The 23,555-nt window shown below is 37.7% G+C and overlaps 1 long non-coding RNA gene across 2 annotated transcripts in view; it reads right to left on the bottom strand.

Annotated features, from left to right (window-relative positions):
* LOC138737591 (uncharacterized) overlaps positions 1-23,555 on the bottom strand; it is a 296,044-nt gene that overhangs the window by 119,226 nt on the left and 153,263 nt on the right. For both annotated transcript variants that reach the window (XR_011341036.1, XR_011341037.1), the window contains one exon: positions 12,654-12,757. This is a non-coding gene — a long non-coding RNA (uncharacterized lncRNA). The remainder of the gene's footprint in view (positions 1-12,653; positions 12,758-23,555) is intronic.

Below are 23,555 nucleotides of genomic sequence, written 5' to 3'. Positions count from 1 at the left end.
ACTTCAATGTAAGAGAAGATGTGAGCCTGTTTCACTGTCAGTTGAAGGATTTTTGTTTTAAGCCTACATTACACAATGCAAGAAAGAACCCCTCCTTACTTTTGGATCTCCCTTCCTCCCTTCTGGAGAGACTGAAAACCTTTTATACATGATACACCCTCTACTACACAACTTCAATGTAAGAGAAGATGTGAGCCTGTTTTCACTGTTAGTTGAAGGATTTTTGTTTTAAGCCTACATTACACAATGCAAGAAAGAACCCCTCCTTACTTTTGGGTCTCCCTCCCTCCCTTCTGGACAGACTGAAAACCTTTTATACATGTTTTGATAAAAAGAGCAGGATGTTGCCAAAGAAAGCTCTGTATCCCGCTGATGAATGTGACCCTTTCATAGCTGCGGCTGAAGTGAGGAGAACCCTATTCAAGGTGAACCCACACAAGGTGGTGGAACTAGACAATATTGGTCGGGTACTGAAGGATTGCACAGATCAAATGACAGAGGTTTTCACAGACATCTTCAACACCTCACTGTAGCACTCCATCATTCCCAATGGGTTCAAGACAGCCACCATAATCCTGGTACCTAAGGCAACAATAACAGGCCTCAATGACTACTACCACATGGCAATGACCTCCACCATTATGAAATACTTTGAGCATCTGGTGATGGAATGCATTGAAGCACACCTCCCAGAGACATTGGATCCATTTCAATTAACTTATTGAAAAAACTATTCCAAAGAAAATGCTATAGCCTTGTTGCTTCACTCCATCCTGGGCCACCTGGCAACCAACGCCTCATATGCCAGGCTGCTATTCATTGACTTCACCTCAGTGCTTAATATGATCATTCCCCAGGGGCTGGTGGAGAAAATGTCCTTGCTGGGACTCAACACCCTTCTCTGTAACTGGATCCTGGACTTCCTAACGGAAAGACCACAGAATGTCCGGGTCAGTAGCAGAACGTTGAGCACATCAGGGCTGTGTGCTAAGCCCACTCCTGTTCAAGCTACTGACCCACAACTGCATCGCTAGATCCAGCTCCAACAGAATCATCAAGTTTGCAGATGATGTAACAGTCATCGGCCTCATCAGCAACAACAATGAGTCGCACTACAGAGAAGAGGTGGAAAATCATGTGAAATGGTGCAAGAGTAACAATCCGAGTCTCAACATGGACAAGATGAAGGAGATGATTGTGGACGTCAGGAGACCATGAATGGCCAGCTTCCACTACACATCAACAACTCTGTAGTGGAGAGAGTGGAGACCACCAAGTTCCTTGGAGTTCACTTAACTAGTGGGCTATTGTGGACACACATCACTTATCAAGAAGGCCAACAGTGACCGCACTTCCTGAGAAGACTGAAGCGAGCAGGGCTACTGGCCACCATTATGTTAAACTTCTAAGGGAGCTCTGTCGACACAGCTATGACACAGTGTGAAACAGTTGCTGCAGAGAAATAGATCAGAGGTCAATCTTTAGGACTATAAGTGTGGCAGAGAGGACCATTGGAGTCTCCCAACTTCCCCATTGATGAGATCTACCAGGATCTTTGTCTGAAGAGGGCGCTTAAAATCTTTGAGGACCCCTTCCACTTTGCACATAGCCAGTACCAACTGGCTGAGGAACAGCATCTTCCCACAGACAGTGAAAATGCTGAATGACCAAAGGAACTGCTCAAACTAACCATTTGAGCCTCCACGGAAGAACATTTATTTATTTATTTATTACAGGTTAAAATACTTGTCCTGCATATGTATCATTTGCTTGGCTGTGTACCTGCATGGTTTGCACTGAGGTCCAGAGAATGCTGTTTTGTCGGGTTGTACTTGCACAATCAGATGACAATAAACTTGACTTGGCATATCCTAAATGTAGGGGAGGCTATTCAGCCCATCGTGACCTTATTAGCCAAAGTAGACTTAGGTTAATCCTCGATCTTAATGGCTAGTCTTGTGGGATTCTCCTCCAAGATTAAGAAGGATGTTAGCAGAAGTGAAAAGCTGGATTGACTGGGACTTTTTGCCTGGAGTGCAGGAGGCTGAGGGGGGATATCACAGAAGTTTATAAAATCAAGAGGGGCATAGAAAAAATAAATGGTAATTCCCTGTTCCCAGGGCAAGAGAGTCTAAAATTAGAAGACATAGGTTTAAAGCGAAAGAGAAGGAAGGGGGGGGGCAAGATTTCAATGTCCTGAGGGGCAACTGTTTTTGAACAGAGAGGGGGATGGGTATGTGAAATGAGCTGCCAGAGAAAATTATATACTTGATAGCACCCTGACTGACTACTGTCTCGATTCGGATTCCAGACCTGAAACATTGACAGACCATTTCTGCCCATGGATGCGGCCTGACATGTTGAGTTCATCCAGTCATTCTTTGTCTGCTCTGTTACTTGTCATATGGATGGAAGAGATTCAATTGAGCTGTTCTGAAGAAGGAAAGAGGAGTTGTCTCTCATACTCCAGGCAGTACTTATTCATCAATCAGAGGTGGGCAGCCGTCGAACATAAAACAGAACAGCATAGCACAGGACCTTCAGCCCACTGAGCCACATAAACCTATTCCTAAACAATCTAATCCTTCCCTATCTCACATTCATTACCTTCCATTTTTCTTACATCCATAGTTTCCTATAAATGGGGAACTTTTACTTCCAGGGTCAGAGAGCAGGTAGGGATGGGTGGCAAGGGGAATATGGGACATTGGAATTGTACTTGTCTAGCATCCCATTCAAAAGTTTAATTCTAATGCCATTTCCTGCAATTTGGAAGGATCTGCATGAATTGTGAGCCCAAATCTTGGGATCTGTGGGCTTTCAAAAGGGAACATTGAGAGTAAATCTCATGGTTAAGGGGTAAGAGAAGGGGAATGAGACCAGGAAGTTTACTTGGAGCCAGCATAAATTCAGTGGGTTGAATTTATGTGGTTTCTTTCTGTCCAACAGCAGAGTCTGCATTTCCATGAGATGAGATACATTTGTAAGTGCAAAGGATAAACATTTATAAACTTACAAAAGACCTAGAGGTATTTTCAACCCATTTTTTAAAGAATGAAAATGAGAGTTAAGAAGTAACAGACAACAAATAAGACCCAATGAGCATCCAGGAGTCCGAGGCAAGCATTAGCTAAAATCCTCCATTTCATCCTGCAACATCCCCTCCCCTCCTCTAGTGTCTACTGAAGATGGATGTTATTGATTATGTGGTGAGATGATGAGGGTTTGAGCTGTCTGCCCATTCCAGCTGGAGTATATGGCTGCCAGATGCTAACTCTGTCAGCTGAATGACATGTGCACAGCACAAGGTATCCTTGAAGCAGATGGTACAGCTGGTTCTCTGCAACAGTGTTCTCCTATGGTACCAAGGCAGCAGACTGATGGGCATGCCCAGTCAGGTTAGGCTGATAGTTAAATCAGCCTGGCACACTGTCCTATTGAACAATGTGAGTGAAAAGATGACAAATAATGACTGAGGACACTTCCAGAGAACTGTCATTCACACCATTGTTCACAGTCAGAGATTCCTGGAGTTTAACAGTTAAGAGTTTAACAGGATATTCTGCAGACCTGCAATTGTAGTGCAACACATGAAAGTACAAGAAAAACTCAGTGTCTATAAGAAGCAAATGATAACCAATGTTTTAGGCCTGAGCCCTTTGTCAAGGTGTGAGCAAAACACAAGGCAGGCGTCTAAATAAAAAGGTGGGGGGAGGAGCAGTGGCATCACCCAGTGTGATAATTCATGGTGTTCCTCCCACCCCTCCCCACCAACCACAATGGACCTCTTCCTGTACCAGATCATACAGAATCCTTAATTATGTTTTTTGTATTAATGTCACTTGTAAATCATAACTCTCATTTATCACTGAATGTAATGGCAATAGTTGTGATATAAACAACTAGCAAAATTAAAATTACACCTTGTAACAATATCATACACACAGCCTAAATGTATTTATATATACATAGTTTCATTTAATTACTACTTCATTTTCAAAGTTATTGAAAAAGGTTCACAAATATTACCACGATATTGTAGCAAAAAAACCAGAAAAGCAGCGACTATAAAAATGCCAGCAGCAACAAAAACAACAGCACATGCTTGTAGTGCGTGCAGATGAAATCATGTGATTTGAAACAGACAAAACTACATGATTCGAAGCGTCGTTGTAATTGGGTAATAATGACAGCTCTGATCAAAGTGCATTAGAAGGTTCAAAAAGTAAATTAGCATAGAGTTTTAGCTTTGTAGATAGATTGAGAACTGTAAGCTGGTCTTATGAAAAATGTTTTGTGTTTATCACTAACTACAGGGATATTTTTATAAAAAATAATACATTTCCGCTGAATCACTGCACAAAAATTTTATAGGCACTCATTTTGGTGTCTCCTCCTCTGATGTTGTCACCCGATGTGGTCCGCACAGCCCCCACCCCCACCCCATGATGCCAGAGGGGAGTAGAGGAAGGAAAAAGGGGCAGGGGGAGGTGCTAGGACAACAGGTAAGAAGTCACAGGTAGATATGGGTGGGAGGGCAGAAGGGGAAAAGGCTGAAGAGAGAGGGGAGGGGGTAGCTCTCTGAATGGAGGGGAGTGGGGAGCTGGAGGAAAGTGCCTCTTTTCATAAAGCAGAGGAAATTGAGAGAAATGGGGGAGGAGACTCACAGAAACTGGAGAATTCGATGTCAATCCCTCCTGGCATACCTCTTACCTGTTGGCCTGTGCTCCTCCCCATACCCTTTATTCCCTTTTCTCTTCCCTCCCCACATTTTTTTATTCAGTTGCCTGTCTGCTTTTTGCTCTTTCTTTAACGAAGGGCTCAGGCCCGAAATATTGTACCTTTTCCTTCCTATAGATCACACATGTCAAACTCAGGCCCGCGGGCCAAATTTAGGCCATGATATAATTATATTTGGCCCGCAAAATCATATCATATATGTATTAGAGCTGGCCCGCTGGCCGCCGCGCCAGTATAGCTCATCCACAGCTAATACTACAAATCCTAGAATGCTTTGCAAATGTGTTGGCGCCGGCCCGTCAGTCCGCTAATCGCCCCTACCTCCTCTCTACTTTCATTAGCATCTGCGACCTGTCGCCCAACTCACATGTAATAAACCCCTTACGAAAAATGGCCAAACCAAAGACTGAAAACAGGACCTTTCAAGACAGGTGGGAGGCAAACTCTGACCCCATAGTTTGATGAACTTGCATCTAAGAAGAGATGCCAAGTATCTGGTTTAGACCCAGGTGCATCAGAGTAAATCACAGTGTAGCAAGCTAAGCTTGGATTAATATTTTCTTTGGTTAACTTTGGACTGTTCATAGTTGAAAGATTGGATTTTCATTGAAGCAAGTTGTTATTTTTTTGACTTGTTGGCTTGTGAAAAAAATACATTTAAAAGGAGCTTAAAGGCGAAAGAAAAATATTATTTATTGAATATTTTATTTCTCATTGTTAATGCTTCTTCTGGAAAGAGTTTAACCAAAACTATTATTAATCATTTATTTTAATAAGAAAAAGTTTAACATTACCTATGTTGAAAGAAGAGAAAACATGCAGATGTTGTTGAAAATTTTCAATAAATATTTAGTTTGGCCCACGACTTAGTCCAAGTTTTTAATTTTGGCCCTCTGTGAATTTGAGTTTGACACCCCTGCTATAGATGCTGCGTGACCTGCTGAGCTTCTCTGCCACTTTTGTGTTTTGTAGAGATTCCTGGACTGGGTTCACTGTACCTTGGGCCTGCTGTGACAGCTCACCTAGAAATGCAGCCACTACTTGGGCTGCAACACAGGAAAGTACACCCTTTCACTGTTAACCCGAGGACAAGCGAGTGCAAGAATAAAGGGAAGATGGAGAGCAAGATCTGCAGAGGGAGCAAGTTCCTCATCCTCACTTGTCCCAAATCCCTTTAAAAATTATTGATGGACTAAGTTTACTCCAAGTAAGCCCCCTTGTCTCAACACTACAAATGAGAAAATGCCCCTCTTCTCCCTCCACGCTGTGGGTCACTGGCCTGAATCTTACTGAGCTGCAACATCAACAGTGCCTTCTGGACTTCCATGCCAGCACCGTGCCTGCTCAACTGCCCTTCCGTTCGACTGCTAGAGATATCAGAGTCCAGAGATGGAGCTGCTTAGTGTAGGATGCAGGAGCATAAAAGTAGAAATGCTGGAGATATACAACAATTAAAGCTATACCCTTGGAGAAAGATGCAGAGCTGATGGTTTCAGGTAAAATGCTTTTTAATGCAACAAGATTTTTTCATAGTTTTCTACAGAAGTTGAGTTTCTGAGTTTATTCAGTATAGAATTTTTCATCATTATCTGTGCTGTATGTCAAAAATTTAAAAAAGTTATTGAAAAGGAGCAGGAAGAATTATGAAGAGCTATTCTGGAGACAATTATATCAGTAAATTTGGATCAATTCAGTTGATTGTACTGTTCACAGAAAGATAAAATATGATGTCAATCACTACCTTTGTCATTCCACATTTTGGTATTCAATTAATGCAAGACTATGTCATTAATAAGATATTTATTATTTATCTAGAGTCTGAATGCAGTTAGGCAGCTAAACATTAAGTTTATTTTGAAGGTACATTTTTCTCCTCATTTGTTTACATTTAGGTTTGTTTTCATTATTGAATATTTTATTTTAAATGTTTGTCCCAACATGGAGTCAGTTACAAAAAATACAAATAGAAAAAAAATCTATTATACACTTCATGATGGGCTAAATCCCCTTCTTCCCCCAACCCTTTCCCACTCTAGAAACCCCAAAAGTAAAAGAAAAGACAAGAACGGAAAAGAGAAAAAGGAAGAAAGAAAAGGCATTTAGGTTTGTTGAGGCAAGTTTAAAATCAATAAATACACATATTTATCTATAGTGTGGTTAATTCATCTAAAAATCAATGGACAATTTCTGTTGCTCTGCAAAAGCAACATTTTTTTTCATAGATGAAGTATTATCTTGTCTCTTCCATTTATGCTCATTTCTTCAATTCTGTTTACACATTTGATAATCCAATAAAACCAAAATGACATGCTACTCTTGAATAAAATTGATGCTATCAATCGAGCAGCGCAGTCGGCGTAGTGGTTAGCAAAACGCTTTCACAGCACCAGCAATCGGGACCAGGATTCAAATCCCGTGTTGTCTGTAAGGAGTCTATATGTTCTCCCCATGTCTGTGTGGGTTTTCCCCTGGGGCTTTGGTTTCCTCCCACTATTCAACACTATTCAAAAATGTACCGGAGTGTAGCTTAATGAGGTGTAAATTAGGTGACATGGACTCGTGGGCTGAAATGGCCTGTTACCATACTATACGTCTAAATTTTCTCCCCCCCCCCTCCTTAAACTCATGTTCTCTAGTATGTTACACTATCACCCTGGAAAAAGATTCTGACTTGTTCACCCTATCTATACCCCTCCATCAGCTTCCTATGTTTCAAGGAAGCAACTTTTATCAATCTCTTCCTATAACTTATACGCTCTAAACCAGGCAACATCCCGGTAAATCTATTCAATACTCTTTCCAAAGCCTCCATATACTTCCTGAAATGGAGTGAGCAGAATTATACACAGTATTCCAAGTGTGGCCTCACCAAAATTTTCTCTTGTTGCACAGGATCTCCTTCCTTTCCTACTCAGTGCCCTGCCCAATGAAGCCATTCATATACTTTACCACCTTATCTACTCATACTCAATGAGCTATGGACTTTGGCCCCCAGATCTATCTGGACATCAATGTTTATAAGAGTTCTGCCATTAAATGTATTCATCTCCCTTTCATTTGACCTCCCAAAAATGCAACACCCCATTTTTGTCTGGATTACACTCCAATGCCATTTCTATGCCCGTATCTGTAACTGATCTATATGCTGTTGTATTCTTTGATAACACTCTACATTGCTCATAACTCCACCAATCTTAGCATCAATTGCAAACTTATTAACCCATCCATCTATTTTTTTCATCCAAATCATTTATAAATATCACAAACAACAGGTGTCCCAAAACCAATTCCGTGGAACACCACTAATCACAGGCCTCTAGCCAGATCTTCCACCACTACCCTCTGTCTATAATGGGCCAGCCAATTTTGTATTGTTACAAGATCAAACTAGCAACCACAAAGAAGGAATATCACACAGGGGTAAAGATGAACAATTATTTTATTAACAAAAAATCACCTTCAAACTTCAATTCAAAACCCCCCCTTTTATAACAATATCCACTGGTTACTATGCAAATTTCTATAACAGTGTAAAACTAATAAATTCCCCAGCCTAAATATAACATATGTGATTAAATTCTAAGTTATATTTCCAACCAGCCCACAGAAAAACTTAGACACAAAACAAACACAAAATACACAAGACTCACAAAACTTCGATCTCAACCGAAGCAAAGATCATAAACAAAATTCAGTTTGTTTGGTAAACTGAAGCTAAAAGATCTTTGAGAGAGAGAGAGAGAGCACAAAATTTGAAGTTGTCTTCTTGTGTTGCTTGCAGAGTGAGGAACAATGGCTTGGTCCGGATCCTTCTGGCTGCCTTCGGAATGTTCATCCCTTTTAAAATGCCCAAAATTCTAAACTGCCTCCCAGACAATGAGTCTGCTTGGGCCTCCTTCCACTTCACAGCCTCACCCAGTGGTGGTTTGTCTTCCAAGTCCAGAAATTTCTAGATCATCTTCTGCACATGCCCAGTCCATCTCCCACTCTCTCAGTAGTCCACCTTCACCTTGGTTCTCTAAGGCAAACTGTCACTTTCCAACACAAAACCACACAACACATAGACCAATACACAACACAGAACTCTGTAACAGTATTCAAATTCACCATGGATCCCATGTACCTCTTTCTGCATCAGCTTGCTACAGGGACTTTGTCTAATGCCTTAATAAAGTACATGCAAACAAAACCCACCTCAAAAAACACAATTAAATTGGTAAGACATGACCTGCCTCTCACAAAGCCAAGTATCTGCCTCTAATTTTTCAAATATCTTATCTCAAAATATTATTTTCAATAGTTTCCCTACTACTGATGTGAGGTTTACTGGCCTATAATTTCCCGGATTATCCTTTTTTCTCTTCTGAATAAAGGTACAACTTTAGCCACTGTCCAGTACTCTGGGATCTCTCCTGACATAAGTGAGGATGCAAAGATCTTTGTCAAAGCCTCACCAATATCTTCACCGTCGTCCTTCCATAACCAGAGATAAATCCCACCAGAGCCAATGGACTTATCCACTTTAATGCTCCTCGAAAGACCTAACATTTCCCCTTTCTTGATCTAAAGTTTCCTCCTGTCTGGACTCCAGCCCATTCCCCCAGTTCCTCTGGTGCCATTCCACTTGCATTCTACCTCTGAAACATCCTCTTTCTTATCTCTTCTCTGCCAAAATGAGCAGAGGCCTTAACTACATCTCACCTACTACTCCCACTTCTACTCCCTTCTTAGACAAAGCAAGAATAAACTTCCCTTGATCATATAGTCACACAGCATAAAACAGGCGCTTTCGGCCTATGAGCCCATACCATCCAAATACACCCACGTGTAACCTTCTAACCTCATACATCTTTGGAATGTGGGAGGAAACTAGAGCACCCAGTGGATATGGGGAGAACTGTCCTTTCAGATAGCACTGGATTTGAACCCGGGTTGTTGGCACTCATATAGCATTGCACTAACTGCTATACCACCCATGCCACCCAAAGTAGGGCAGAATGGCCTAATTCCATGCTGTATAACTCTGCAACTCTATAATTTTGTCAATGGAAAGGATTTAAAACTCAAATGGGTTTGTTTATAGGTCTCTAGGAGTATGATAACATTTTTAAAAATAGATAAGCATGGAGTAACGGCAAAGTAAGTTTGTGGGGAATTTTAAGTTGACTTGCTCATTGCAGAATAGTTGTAACTTACTTGTGTGTTCACAACCAACAAGAGGGAAGGTTGCATTATATTCAAGCCAGGTTTCTTTGGCTTGGCTTCGCGGACGAAGATTTATGGAGGGGGTAAAAAGTCCACGTCAGCTGCAGACTCGTTTGTGGCTGACAAGTCCGATGCGGGACAGGCAGACACGATTGCAGCGGTTGCAGGGGAAAATTGGTTGGTTGGGGATGGGTGTTGGGTTTTTCCTCCTTTGCCTTTTGTCAGTGAGGTAGGCTCTGCGGTCTTCTTCAAAGGAGGTTGCTGCCCGCCAAACTGTGAGGCGTCAAGATGCACGGTTTGAGGCGATATCAGCCCACTGGCGGTGGTCAATGTGGCAGGCACCAAGAGATTTCTTTAGGCAGTCCTTGTGCCTTTTCTTTGGTGCACCTCTGTCACGGTGGCCAGTGGAGAGCTCGCCATATAACACGATCTTGGGAAGGCGATGGTCCTCCATTCTGGAGACGTGACCCATCAAGCCAGGTTTAGTTAATAGCTTAATGGCACCTGAACACTCATCCAATAGCTCTCATAATAAGATGGTTCTCTGTGGCATCAAAAGGAAAAAAATACACACAGATGCCAAGGTTTTATATTTAGTTTAAGTCTGATTTCCTTGCATTGAATCAGAGATTGCCATCAGTGAACTGGGCAATCTGTCAATTGAAGCAATTGCTGAAAATTATCAGAAGGTGTTTAAAAAAGAATTTAACACAATTTCCTCTGTTTATACCCGTGAAAGACAAGAAATAAAACAATCTTGGTTAGTAAAAGAAGTGATGACTATTTTGCATTAAAGTGAAACCATACAAGGCATAAACAAACAGGTTCTGGTGTTGGAAGAGATACATAAGTTTGCAAAAACAGAAAACACTGCTACAAAAAGAGAGCATAAAAAAGCTTGCCTGTCACATCAATACAAAAAGAAATGATGATGTCAGGAACAAAGTTAGTCCCTCAAAAACTGATATTTATGTTATCATAACAGAAACTAAGGGATTACAGGGCATTGTGGATTCTTTCTTTGCTTCACCAATAACAGCACAAAAATCTTAACAGCTTATAAACAGTTGAGGAGAATTGATATGAAATCAGGGATTGGTGCCACCAAAATATGAACAAAGTTAATAGTGAGGAGGAAATTAATAGCACTAAAGAGAAGTAAATGCTCAGGGCAATGTATTTTCAATCTCAGGTTTTGAAAGGAAAAATAATTCTTTGGTTAATTTCTAAAAGTTCTCTGCATCCAGGAATGATTTCAATGGATGAGAAAATTGCAAATCCCACTCAGCTACTTGAGAAAATCAAGGGAGGAAAAGCAAAGGATTGCTTGTCCATCTTCAGTTGTTGGAAAGTTACTACATTGAATATTTAATAACAGAGTGACCCACACTTGAGCTGATCAGTGGGAACAAGTGAGGAGTTATAATGCCTGTCAAATCTGATTGAATTTTTAAAGGTATGTCATTATATGTATGGATAGAGCAGCAGGCAGTTGATAAAATCTCTTGTAAAATATGGGTAGTTTGAGTTAAAGATCATGTAATAGAAGATAAATCATTGGTCTGATGAGGAATTGATGGAGCTGCAGAACACAGAACATAGAGATAATGAGCAAATACTCAAACTGGCAGGAGTGCTATTCAATGTATTTATAATTGAATGAGATGATGGAGAGAAAGCTCTGAGGCTACATTTAGGCACCTGTCCAAAGAGCTCAAAGGAATTAGCCTATACTGCTCCACAATTCTGTTCAGATGTGATTTAGACCTTGTGTTACATTTATTTATCACAAAATACCTAGCATTGTGAAGGGTTCATCCGTGAACAGACTAACAGGTTATCTCTTTCATTTGTGTGGCTGTGTAAAGAGCATGACAACAGTATAGGGTTGCAATGGAAAGTGTTGGTGTGCTGGGTGAGCAGTTGTATGCTATAAGAAGAAAGGATGCATGAAGAGCCTGCAAGATTTTGCCATGTTTCACCAGTGCCATTGAAAAACATTAAAATCCAAAGCTGATACAAGAGAATGATGAAGATTTAAGAGATAAGCAGTTACTGTTCATTCAGTCTACATCTCTGGATTACAGGATTTCAACCACTGAATTACAGATAAACCTTTAGCAGGACTTCATTCCAGATAAGTATCTCTGGATCCTTTACACCCAAATGTGGAAAGTGGATGGTATTTTAGTTAAATATCTGTTCAGAAAAATTTACACCTCCATTAGTGCAACACCACCTCAGTGCTGCAGGTCCAGTGTAAAGTGCAAGCTTTATGGACTGTCATTTAAGCATGCATGCTACTGATGCTGAGCTGAAAGTCAAAGTCATACAGCACAGAAACAGGCCCTTTGGCCAACAATTTCGAGTCAAACATTGAATATCATTGACCAGCACTTTGTCAGTAGCCTACTGTGAATATAGAACAGTACTGCATAGGCACAGTGATGACTTCATTGAATATAATCCCCAGATGGAGGTGAAGTCACATGATGGCATAGAGGACACAGCACACCCTCATGTCTCTTGGAGGAATTACTAAAAAAAAGTGCTAATTAAATAAAGTTTAATTCTTCAAAACTATTTTAAAGTTAATCTAAAGTTAGTATTGATAAAAAAAAAACAATACCACCGCGCAAAGAAAGATACCTGAAGATTACACTGAAAGAAAAATGTAAAGGAAGAAAGGAAAAAGAACTTGGGCCTACCTCGTCAACGAAGCCGGCCGCTGAAGTATCTCCTGGGATCACTGGAGATAGCCCAGGTGAAGGACCATCTCACTGAGCCATCTCTGCATCTCTTTGCATGCACGCTGAGGATACCAAAAAACAAGAAAAAAAATCTTCAATACCTTTATAGGGCCAGTTCAGCATCCCAGCTGTGGAACAAGAAGAACATTTCCCAGAAATAGAAGAGGATTCTAACAATTCTACAGTGAAGAAGAAGATTTGAGTACAGAAGAGGAAGAATTTAAAGGCAAGGCCAAGTTAAAAAAAATGATTAAAATTGAAAATAAAATTATTGGAGAAAGTTTACATCTTGGAGAATTATAACAGAAGAAATAACCTTAAAATTGTAGGGATGTCCGAAGGTAAAGAAGGTCAGGATGTAATTTGTTTTTTTCAGAATTGGATACCTGAAATGTTTGGGCAAGACAATTTTGAAGAGAAAATTTTGAATGAAAAAGCACATAGTGCTCTTCGATCAAAGCCAGGACCTAATCAGAAACTTCAGTCTATATTGATCAGATTTCTTAATTATCAGGATAGGGAGAAGATACTTGGACTGGCAATGCAAAGAGCTAGAGAGCATGGGCCTTTGAATTATGAAGGTGATAAGATCTTTTTTTATCTGGATTTGAGTCAAGTTCTTTTGAAGAAAAGGAAAGAGTTTAACCCAGTTAAGAAGGTTTTATATGATAAAGGTTATAGATTTGTGCTTCGTTATCCAGATACGTTGAATATATTCATTCCAGATCAACAGAGTGTTCTCTTCACCAGTTACATTCAAGCTGAAGACTATGTTAAAGATTTACCCAAGGCTTGGAATACAGAGGACTTGTTGAAATGATTTGTTGATGAATGGGGGGGAGGTATCTCTCCTAATTTCCTCTGTTAGTCTTGATATTTTGATGACAAGAAAAAAAATTTTCCCCCGGGGGTCAAGGGTTGGACATGTTGCTCTCTGACATCTGTGTGTGTTTTCCTGGTTGACTACGACCCATATAATGGAGAGTGGTAATGCTGGCTTATCTGCCATTTTAGGGGGAGGGATTTATTATTTCCTTTTTTTTGTAGTTATTTTAGTCTTAAATGAAACTGCTGTTACTGGATTGAAGATGATGACATCGGGATCTATTTTGATTTATGGGAACTCTTCCTTGACAGGAAAAAGAATACAACACCATAAAAAGGAAGATGTTGTCATATATTAAGAAATTAGAAGTGGATATGCATTTTTTTTACAAGAGACTTATTTGACGGATAGTGAACATTTAAAATTGAAAAGGATAGGTCAGGTAGTTTTTTTCTCCATTTAATTCAAAAGCTAGAATGGTATGCTGAAATTCAAAGTTGCATTCCATTAGAGAAAATTTGAGGAATAAATACTCTTTATTTTTTCAAATTTGGGGAACGTATGCTAGATTTATGAAGTTAAAATTATAAAATTTATATTTATTTTTATATTTTTCCTGTTTCACTAAGTTTTCCCTGAAGAAATAAAATTATGATTTTGTGAAGTTTATGACAATTCTGAGTGTCACCTGATGTAATCCAAAATAATTACTTAATCAATTGTGATTGTTTCTGGAGGGATCTACCTTTGGGTTTACTAGGGAGGATTAATACCATAAAAATGAATATTTTTCCTAGAATACAATATTTGTTTCAATCAATTCCTTATTTTTTAAAAAAATGTTTTTTTAAGGATTTATATAAAGCGATTAGAGAATTCTTATGGAAGGGAAAATTTCTGAGAGTAGCAATGAGAAAATTGATGTGGGATTTTCAATTTGGAGGTTTAAGATTACTGAATTTTCAGCATTATTATGAAGCAGCTCAAATCAAATTTCTTAGTGCATTAATGAATATGGACGACCCACCTAGTTGGGTAAAGATAGAAATTGCGGTTATTTTAGAAAAATTTCCTCATGAGTTTTTGTTTCGATGGAATAAAAATTTATTACGAACTTATGATGTGCCAATATTGAAACACTTATTGAATTTATGGACAAGTAAATTAAAAAATTGGGACTTAAAAATATATATTCTGGAAGATTGCCATTATATAATAATCAACTTGTTCCTTTTACGGTCTCCAATGCCACTTTGAAACAATGGGAAAAGAAGGGAATAAAAAAATTATCTGTTTGTTTTTCTGAGGGTTGTTTTTGTTCCTTTGACAAATTACAAAGGAAATATGGTATTAGTGCAAATTCTATATTTGTTTATTATCAATTAAGATCTTTTGTAAAACAGTTATGTGGTCGACATATGATTTTATTGTCTGAATCTAGTTTTGAAGAATATGTACTTTCAATACCAAAAAAGGGATATATATCTGATTTGTATTGTATTTTACAAGAAATTGATAGTAAAAAAGACTGGGATAAAGTTAAGTTGAAATGGGAAAAAGATTTAGGACATAAGATAGCTGAAGAATCTTGGATGGAAATTTGTCAGAATAGTATTCGGAAATTAATTAATGCTAGACTAGCGATGATTAATTATAATTTTATTCATCAGCTATATTCAACGCCGGAGAAATTAAAAAAATTTGATTTTAGTCCAGTTGGATTCTTGTTTTCGATGTAATCAGACGGCCAATACTTTTTTGCATACTGTTTGGCTTTGTGATCGATTGCAACAGTTTTGGAAAGGTATTCAATCTGTTTTTAACAGTTTATATAATATCCATCTTGTATTAGATCCCGATATATTTTTATTAGGGAACATGCAATCATTAATCGATTTAGGTTTAGAGGATTATCAGATTTCATTTATTTATTTAGCTTTAGTTGTGGCTAAGAAATGTATAGCACTTACTTGGAAAGATAGAAATATACTAACTTTAGATAAGTGGTATTTGGAAATGAAATTTTGTTTGACTATGGAAAGGATATCTTTTTCAATTCAGGATAAGATGTCTTTTTATAAGTTAAAGTGGACTCCATTTGCTAATTATATGCATTTAAGTTTGATTTAAATATATGTTTAAGTGTGATATTTTCGTATTGACAATTTTTTTGTTGTTGTTTTTAGAATTTTTTAGGTTAAGTTTTATCTCTTTTTTGTTAGTGAGTATTTTTTTCATATATAATATTGTCAATGTTATTAACTCTTCACTCTTTATTTTGGCAGGGAGGGTTGGACTAATTTTAAGTTAGACTATTAATATTGTGTTACAATTAATGGGGGGGTTATTTTGTGTAGTTTTCTGATGTAATATTGTAATCATACCTTTTTAATTGTTTTTTTTTCTATTTTTCTTTAAATGTAATTCTTTATTGTATTCATGTTATAGAATTTTAAATAAAGTCTTCAAAAAAAATTGTGATTGTTTCTTATGAAATATTTGTATTTTAGTTATAGGATCTATTAAAGTTTTTTGGAGGGGAGGGTGGGAGGGGATTTAGTTTTAGTTTTTTTTAGTTTTAAGGTTTTTTATGTGTGTGTGTGCGTGTATGTATATATATATTTTTTTTCTTCTTTTTTTATATATATATACACACACAGTTGCAGCATATATTTGTTAGCAATCTACTATGTAACTTGCTATATTATTCTATATTATTCTCAATTGTTTGATCTTATATATGTTGATGAAATAAAATATTTAAAAAAACATAATCCCCAGATGAAACTAAAACTCGAGACACACACAAAAGACTGCAGATGATGTAAACTGGAGCTAAACACAATCTGCTGGAGGAATTCAGAGAGTTGGGCAGGATTAATGGGAGAAACAGAATGGTAGAGGCTTCAGGTTGGGTCCTTCATCAAGACTGGAGATGTAAAGAAGAGAATCCGCTGTAAAGAAGACAAGGTGGGAGGTGTAGGCCAGGTCCACCATGTGTAACTGATGAATCAGGGAGAGGTGAAGCATGATGGACAGAAGCAGTAGATTGTCAGGTTCCAGATGTAGAGAGAAAGAAGCAATAAAAACAGAGGACATGCAGAGGAAGTTGAGTCATGCAGGGTAGATTGGTGACAAAAAGACAAAGGTTTCCCATGCTGGAAACTGATCAAAAGAGACATAAAGAGAGACCCCAGATGTAACCCACACCTGACAAAGGGCGCAAGTCTGAAATGCTGGTTACCCTTCACTTCCTATGGATGCTAAGTGGCCTGCTGCGTTTCTCCAGAAAATTTGTGTATTGCACTCAACTCCAGCATCTAGAGTATTTCCTGTTTAACTCCAGGTGGAACCGAAAGGAGGAGTTGAGGAGTTGAAAGTGGGGTGAGTGCAATAAACCAGTGGGGAGATGGGGAGTGGAAGGGTATGGAACCAAAGAGGAGAAGAGATGAGAATGGGGAGATATATGGGATGAATGGGGGTCTTGGTTTTGGTGGATGGGAAAGATTTCAGATTTATTGTAGAGTGCATACATGACATCACATACACCCTGAGATTCTTCTTCTGTGGGCAAGCAGAATTACCACATATTGGCTGTGCAAATAAAAACTACACAGTGTAAACATGTGAACAAACTAAGAACTGTAAACAAATTACAATTAAACAAACTGACTGTGCAATAAAGAAATTAAAAATTCCTATTCCTTAAATAATCCCTGATTTTTTAATTTTTTAAAATTTTTCACACTGTGAACCATATCAACCAAAATACATACAAACATTTCCCTCTTAAATATACACAGTGGCATTTTCTCCCCTTTTTTTCCCCCTACCTTCCCTCTCCCCTTCCCACTCCCCCTCCAAAACCAATAAACATTCAACATATACAATACAATAAAACCATTAAACAATGTCATCACACAATGAAAATAAACAAGAAAAATGTGTCATCTACTTTTACACACTGGATCAAGTCATTTTATCTTCTTATCATTTTAGGGGGTGGAGGTCCGAGGCAAGCCCTCTGTTATGTTCCATGTATGGCTCCAAAATTTGTTCAAATAATGTAACTTTATTTTTTAAATTATATGTTATTTTTTCCAATGGAATACATTTATTCATTTCCATGTACCATTGCTGTATTCTCAGGCTCTCTTCTGTTTTCCAAGTTGACATTATACGTTTTTTTGCTACAGCTAAAACTAGCATAATAAATATTTTTTACACTTCATCCAGTTTGAGGCCTAATTCTTTGCTTCTTATATTACTTAGAAGAAAGATCTCTGGATTTTTTGTTATGTTTTATTTTGTGATTTTATTTAATACCTGATTTAGATCTTCCGAAAACTTTTTCACTTTCTCACATGCCCAAATTGCATGTACTGTTCCCATTTCCCTCTTACAGCGAAAACATCTATCTGATAATGTTGGATCCCATTTTTTTTAACTTTTGGGGTGTGATATATAACCTGTGCAACCAATTATACTGTATCATGCGTAACCTTGTGTTTGATATATTCTTCATAGTTCCAGAACATAACTTTTCCCATGTTTCATTTTTTATCTTTATGTTTAAATCTTTTTTCCACTTTTGTTTGGGTTTATAGCTTATTTTGTCATTTTCCTTCTCTTGCAGCTTGATGTACTTGTTCGTTATAAATCTTTTTATTATCATTATGTCTGTAATCTCAGATACAAAGCTGCTTCTTTCTGGTAATCTCAGTTTGTTTCCCAATGAATTCTTTAAGTAGGCTTTCAGTTGATGGTATGCAAACATTGTACCATGAGTTATTCCATATTTGTACTTCATTTGTTCAAATGTTAATAAATTATTTCCCAAAAAACAATTTTCTATTCCTTTAATTCCGTTTTTCTCCCATTCTCTAAAGGAAAAGTTATCTATTATAAAAAGGGATTCGCTGATTTTGCATCAATAATAATTTTGGTATTTTATAATTTGTTTTTTTTCCTTTCTAAGTGAATCTTCTTCCATATATTGAGTAAATGATGCAATACTGGTGAGCTTTTGTATTGTACCAGCTTTTCATTCCACTTATAAAGTATATGTTCCGGTACCTTCTCCCCTATTTTATCTAGCTCTGTCTTAGGCCAAACTGGTTTTTCCCTTGTCTGATAAAAATCTGATAAATACCTTAATTGTGCTGCTCTATAATAATTTTTAAAGTTTGGTAACTGTAAACCACCTTGGTTGTACCTCTCTGTTAATTTATCTAACGCTATCCTCGGTTTCCCCCCTTTCTATAAAAATTTCTTTATTATTCTCTTTAGTTCATTAAAGAATTTCTCTGTTAAGGGAATTGGTAATGATTGAAATAAGTATTGTATGCTTGGGAAGACATTCATTTTAATGCAATTTACCCTCCCTATTAACGTCAGCGGTAATTCTTTCCAATGTTCTAAGTCTTCCTGCAATTTCTTTATTAGTGGGTGATAATTTAATTTGTACAAGTGGCTTAAATTATTATCTAATCTAGGTATCAGATTGCTTGTGTTTGCCATTTAAATGGTGATTCTTTTTTAAATTCTGTATAATCCCCATTACTCATTGGCATCACTTCACTTTTATTTGCGTTGATCTTGTACCCCAATATCTCTCCATATTCTTTCAATTTCTTATGTAGTTCTTTTATTGATATTTCTGGTTCTGTTAAGTAGACTATGATGTTATCTGCAAATAAACTGATTTTATACTCCTCCTTTATTTTTATCCCTTTTATTTTATTTTCTGTTCTTATCAGTTCTGCCAATGGTTCTATTGCTAAAGCGAACAGTGAGGGAGATAATGGACATCCCTGCCTAGTTGACCTACTTAATTTAAATTGGTTCGATACATATCCATTTACTGTTACCTTCGCCAATGGTCCATGCTTTAATCCAATTAATATATTTTTCTGGTAGATTGAACCTCTGTAATACTGTCAATAAATAATTCCATTCTTCCCTGTAAAAGGCTTTTTCTGCATCTAAAGCAACAGCCACTGTTGGCATCTTATTTCTTTGAACTGCATGAATTAGATTAATAAATTTACAGACATTATCCACTGTTCGTCTTTTCTTAATAAATCCAGTTTGATCTTATTTTACTATTTTTGGTACACAGTCGGCCAATCTGTTTGCTAATAATTTTTCTATTATCTTATAATCTGAATTAAGTAGAGATATTGGTCAATATGATGCTGGTGTTAGTGGATCCTTCCCCATCTTTGGTATTACTGTAATTATTGCTGCCTTACATGAATCTGGCAAGTTTGGTGTTTCTTCTATCTGGTTCATTACTTCCAGGAGAGAAGGAATTAATAACTCAAAATGTTTTATAGAATTCTATTGGGAATCCATCCTCACCAGGAGTTTTATTGTTCAGCAGCTTTTTTAATATATCCTGTACTTCCTCTATTTCAAATGGTTTTATCAGTTTGTTTTGCTCCTCTTCTTGCAATTTTGGCAGTTCAATTTTAGCTAAAAACTCTTCTATTTTATCATCTTTCCCCTCATTCTCAGTTTGGTATAATTTTTCATAAAATTCCTTAAAGTTCTCATTAATCTCCATTTGTAATTTGTTTGTCCTTTTTCCTTAATGCCAATACAGTTCTTTTAGCTTGTTCTGTTTTAAGTTGCCAGGCTAATATTTTGTGTGTTTTTTCTCCTAGCTCATAATACTTTTGCTTTATTTTTATTATGATCTTCTCCACCTTATACGTTTGTAATGTTTCGTGTTTTATTTTTTTGTCTGCCAATTCTCTTCTTTTTGTTATATCATTGCTTGTTGCTAGTTCTTTTTCTGTACTTACTATCTCCCTTTCCAACTGTTCTATTTCCCGATTGTAGTCCTTTTTCATCTTAGTTACATAACTTATTATCTGTCCTCTAATGAAAGCTTTCATTGCGTCCCATAATATAAATTTGTCTTTCACTGATTCTGTATTTATTTCAAAGTACATTTTAATTTGGCATTCAATAAACTCTCTAAATTCCTCCCCTTTAAGTAGCAGTTTAAACTCCATCTATATGTTCTTGGTGGGATGTCCTCCAGTTCTATTGCTAATAACAGGGGTGAGTGATCAGATAGCAATTTAGCTTTATATTCAGTTTTCCTAACTCTCCCTTGAATATGGACCAACAACAAAAACATATCAATCCTTGAGTATGTTTTATGCCTACTCGAATAATATGAGTATTCCTTCACCCTTGGATGCTGCCTCCTCCATATATCCATAAGTTTCATTTCCTGCATTGATTTAACCATAAATTTGGCCACTTTATGCTTTTTGCTAGTCTTTTGTCCAGTTTTATCCATCATTGGATCCAAATTAAGGTTAAAATCCCCCTCCTATCAATATATTTCCTTGCGTATCTACAATCTTCAAAAAGAATCTTGCATAAAATTTTGATCCTCTTCATTAGGTGCATATATATTGATCAAATTCCAAAATTCTGAATATATCTGACACTTTATCACATACCTCCCTGCTCCATCTATTATTTCCTCCTCTATTTTGGTTGGTGCATTTTTACTAATTAATATAGCTATACCTCTAGCTTTTGAATTAAATGATGCTGCCGCTATGTGCCCTACCCAGTCTCTCTTTAATTTATTATGTTCCACTTCGGTTAGATGCGTTTCCTGCACAAATGCTATGTCTGCTTTTTCTTTTTTCAGGTAATTTAATAGCCTCTTTCATTTAATTTGATTATGTATTCCATTAATATTTATAGTCATATAATTCAACATGGCCATCTCATATCCTGTTTACACCTCATTTCCATTTCCTCACCACCACCATTCCCCCTTTCCCCATTTTCATCTCTCGGTTTTCCCTTTTTAAGCTAAATAGTCCCTGATTGAGTCTGTTGTGAAGAAATCTGATGGTAGAGGGTTAGCAGTTGTTACTGAACCTAATGATCTGAGTCTTGTGGCACCTATATCTCTTTCCTGATGGCAGTTGTGAGAACAGAGTGTGTGATAGGCAGTGTGAATCCCTGATAATTCCTGCTGCTCTCTGACGGCAGCGTTCCCTGTATATGCTCTTGACAGTGGGGAGGGCTTTACCTGTGATGTCCTGGGCTGCATCCACTACCTTTTGGAGGGCTTTACACTCAGGGGCATTGGTATCCCCATACCAGACCATCAGTCAGCACACTTTCCACCACACATCTGTAGAAATTTGCCAGGGTTTCTGGTGTCATACAAAACCTCTGCAAAATCCTGAGGAAGCAGAGGCGCTGACATGCTTTCTTCATGATGCCATTGGTGCGTTGGGTCCAGGAAACCTCCTCTGAGACAGTGACTCTCAAGAACCTATTGCTCACCCTCCATCTCTGATTCCCCCAAAGATCACTGGATTGTATACCTCTGGCTTTCCCTTCCTAAAGTCAATAATCAGCTCCTTAGTTTTGGTGATATTGAGTGCAAGACTGTTGTTGGTGCACCACTCAGCTATGTTTTCAATCTCTATTCTGTTTGCTAACTCATCCCCTTTCTTTATACAACCCACTACAATGGAATCATTGGCAAATTTGTAGATGGTGTTATTGTACTGAGCTATACAGTCGTAGGTGTAAAGTGAGTAAAGCAGGGGGCTAAGAATGCAGCCCTGTGGTGCTCTGGTACTGATGGAGTTTGTGGTGTGGAAGGGGTAAGAGGGGACAGGGTATAGAAAGGAGAGGGGACTCTTGACCTGAAATTAGATCATTCCTTGTTCATACTATTGGTAGGATATGAGGTGTTGCTCCTCTGTTAAATGAAAACTCTACTATTTGCATATAACACATATCCCTCTCTTCCAAGCACGTTCATGTACTTATATAGACACTTCTTAAGCACTACTATAATTTCTGCTTCCACTCTACATCGAACATCTCAGTCCAGACACCCAGCTCCTTCCATGTTAAAAAAAATGCCCTCACATCTCCTTTAAACTCCCCTCCTCTCCCACCCCACCCACCTCACTTTAAATGCAACCTTGTGTGTGATATTCTTTACCTGGATGAAAGATTCTAACTGTATAACCTAGCAATGCCATTCATAATTTTGGTAACATTGACAATAAGCTTGTTCTTAAGTGGATGTATCTCCTCATTGTTATAAATGCAACAATGGAGGTGCTTCATTAATTTTTATGTTCTGGACATGACAGAGTCTTGAGAAATATTGGAACAAAGTACTTAAAACTTTCTATGCACTTTTAAAAGTTAATTTTAAACCAAATCCCTTAACTGCATTATTTGGTATTGGAGAGAATGACATAACTTTAACACATCTGAGCTGCATGTATTAGTTTTTATTTCTCTTATGGAGAAGCAGGCGGTGTTGCTCAGATGGAGGGACATTACCCCGTCTAATCATGTCAATGGCTATGTGACATCATGTCATGTTTAAACTTAGAGATTAGATGCTCAATTTCCGACTTGAATTCAAATTTTCAAACACCATCAAGACCCTTTTTGAATTACTTTTATAATCTTTGATTTGTTATGAAGGTAGAAGAGTTAACTAATGAGGTAATTTATCACGCTGATAAAAATTCTGTCTTTCTTTCCTTTTTGGCCAAACAGCTTTCTTGATAGTGGGTTTAGATTTTCCTTTTTAATAATAAAATATCAATACAATATAATCTGTTTGATTATAATGTGGAGTACCTTGGATGAAATAATATGATTTAACTCAGTGGTTCTCAACCTTTTTCTTTTCATTCACATACAACTTTAAGTATTCCCTATGCCATAAATGCTCTGTGATTCGTAAGGGATTACTGAAGGTGTTATGTGGGTGGACTGTTTTATTTAACTCGTTATGTGCATGGTTTCATAACTCCAAAGGAAATGGCCCAATGACAATCTAGCAGTGATTTTCAACCTTCCCACCATGTACCACCTTAAGCAATTCCTTATGAATCACAGAGCATCGATAGCATAGGGATTACTTAAAGTGGTAGGTGAGCAGCGGCGGCCCCGGCCCCGGTCCGGGCGAAGGGTAGACGGCGGCGGCCCCGATACGGGCAGGAGCAAGGGGGAGG

The sequence above is a fragment of the Narcine bancroftii genome, chromosome 6 (genome assembly GCF_036971445.1).
Source record: "Narcine bancroftii isolate sNarBan1 chromosome 6, sNarBan1.hap1, whole genome shotgun sequence".
Taxonomy (NCBI): domain Eukaryota; kingdom Metazoa; phylum Chordata; class Chondrichthyes; order Torpediniformes; family Narcinidae; genus Narcine; species Narcine bancroftii.
This window is presented reverse-complemented; position numbering and strand designations above follow the sequence as displayed.